General features: G+C 40.4%; 1 pseudogene; it reads right to left on the bottom strand.

The window, feature by feature from the left end:
• Positions 1-322: 322 nt before the first annotated feature.
• LOC148803630 (pentatricopeptide repeat-containing protein At2g17033 pseudogene) lies at positions 323-2,366 on the bottom strand (annotated as a pseudogene).
• Between the last annotated feature and the right edge of the window lie 260 nt (positions 2,367-2,626).

The raw sequence follows: 2,626 nt of genomic DNA, 5'->3' as shown, positions 1-2,626 counted from the left end.
AATTTCGATACGATATGCCCCGTATCGAATGTATCATATTATATAGTATCAGGAACTGTCTTAAACCCCAAATAAGGGCTGTTTTGGATCCCCTGATGCAATTTTGAAAAAAAAAAAAAACTTAAAATAAGAAAGTTATAAAGTAGTGAAACACCCCTGTTCATGTGCATTGGGTGTATAGATATACTTTAAACCATGAGTCTATGTAAGAAGACTCTTGAATTAAAAACTAGGGTAAATTATAAATACCCGTTGTACTATGGAGTCTGTGACAAAGAGCCCCCTATACGTTGTTTTGCGACAAAGACCCCCTGTAACAAAGACCCCCTGTAACAAAGACCCCCTTCCTTTAGCCTTCGTTCAAAAAAACCTTTACAATATTTTTAATCCCCATACTACCGTTATGAGATTTAAAAACACTGTTCATCCTCAACCTTACGCTAGACGATAATCCCCGTTCCTTCACATTTCTCTCTCTCCCTCTCTCTCTCTTCTCTCTCTCTCCCTGATCTCAGCCAGTCCCTCACGGCCTTTCCTCTGCCAACAAAGCATCCCACATTGGTTGGATCAATTTTCACCGGACTTCTCATCTGAACCATCATCTGTTTAACCAGGGCTTTCACTGGCGATTCCCCTCTCACACTGCTGTGCTTTTCCGATCCACATATCACCCTAAACTCTGTCGGAATTACCCAACTTCCCGCACTAAACCTTGATCTTAGCACTTGTACCCACTGAAGCATGATCAAATAAGCAGTAGCCAAGTGCATTCCGTGTAAATCCAACTTCCCCTCCGAAGGGCACCATTTCAAGGGATCCACCAGTACAGAATATCCGATTAGTTGTTCAACCGACAAGATTTCATCTTTTTGTAGCCTTTCTTTCAGATCCTCTATCGAAAGGGGGACAGATTTCAAGTCTTTGAGCAAGGATGTGATTGTTGGGCATGAAGAATTGTACGTCCGTATCGAAAAGGGAATGTTAAAATCCTTCATTTTTTGAAGCCATGAAGCCATCTCCGATAGCTCGCTATGAGCTCCAAACGACGAAAGAACCATGTTCGAAAAAATTTACCCAGCATCCTCCATTTTCCGAAGAATCCGTGAATAATCCTAATCTACCGTGTCCACTCACCAGAGACCTGAACTCAAAAGCAGAGGGTTTGAATCCTGAAATTGTCTATTCGCATAGGATGATCTTGGTTCCGTTCCGGATTAGGTTGTTTTGGAGGCAGTTGTTGACCTTTAAGAGCGGATTTCGGGTGAGGTCTCGTAGATCTGCCTCAGCCGTCTTTCGAAATGGAGGGAAGAAATCAAGGATTCTTCGTTGGGGATTTCTGGTGTGATCCTATGGCTGTAAAAGGACAGCCCGAGAAGCGTATCCTCGTTCCCTGTCTATGAGTTTTTCCTTTTGTAATCTGAGTTTATTGTTTTGTTTAAAGGGTCTTCTTCACAGTTTTGTATGGATTTGTCTTTGGAGTTCTAAAGCTTTGATCTTTCGCATTCCACCTATGGTTCCTTATGCTTTGTTTTGCTTGATTTTGTCACTTTGTTTTACTTTCTGGATCTAATCTTATATTTTTTTCCATATTTTCTTTGTTATTTTCGGTATCAAATTTCTCGTGTATTTTTTTTTTTCATATTTTTATCTTTCTTTCTTTTGTTCTTCAGTTTTTTTATTGGTTTGGGAGGGTTCAAGTTTATTTACAATTTCTTACAAAATAAAAGACCCCTTGATGGCCAAGGTGATATGGCAGCCACAGAGGTAATGTGGTGTTGACGTGGCCGAGGTGATAAGGCGGCCATGGAGGTGATACGTGGCACTCGGGGCTAGCTCAACCATAACCCAAACAATATATATATATATATATATATATATATATATATATATTATAATATTATATATTATTCATTTATTTGATTAATAAATTATAAATAACATTATAACAATAAACAATTTCAAATAATAATTAATTAAACATTATACAAATTATAAAAACTCAAAAAAGTAAGAATTAAAAAAGTAAAAGATTAAAAGACAAAAACTAAAATTCTAAAAAACTCTCGAGACTAGACTCTTGACTACCACTCAATAGAGGACAGGGAAAGAGTCTCAAAGAAGGAACTGAACAGACTACAGTCCATAGAACAGAGGTGGCGGCTGAAACTAAAGCCCTAGTTCTTCCTTCGCCTATTGTCGTTGATGCCCGTCGGACACCGGATGTCTATCGTCGCTGACTACCACTTGACAGAGGATAGAGAAAGACTCAAAGAAGAAAGAATTGAACAGACTACAAGATAGAGGTGGTGACTAAAACTAAAACCCTAATTCTTCCTTCGTCTATCATCGCCAACCGCCGTCGTCATCGCCCGTCAGACGTCTATCGTCGCTGACTGCTACTCTCAACGGTCCCCTCTCTCTCTCTCCCTCTCAGTCTCTCTCTTTCTCTCAGTCTTAGTCTCTCTTCCTAAACTCTTCGTGTAATCAGGGAGTCAGGTCTCCAATAGGGAATTCATCCCCGTCGGGGTTGGGGATGGAAGAGAATTCCTTTCCCCGATAGGTATCGGTGACGGGGGATGGGGGATAATTTAGGGGTTGGGGTTGGGGAGGGAGAATGTAATCCCCG

The sequence above is a fragment of the Nelumbo nucifera genome, chromosome 1 (assembly GCF_055504915.1).
Source record: "Nelumbo nucifera cultivar China Antique chromosome 1, China Antique-T2T, whole genome shotgun sequence".
Classification (NCBI taxonomy): Eukaryota; Viridiplantae; Streptophyta; class Magnoliopsida; order Proteales; family Nelumbonaceae; genus Nelumbo; species Nelumbo nucifera.
This window is presented reverse-complemented; position numbering and strand designations above follow the sequence as displayed.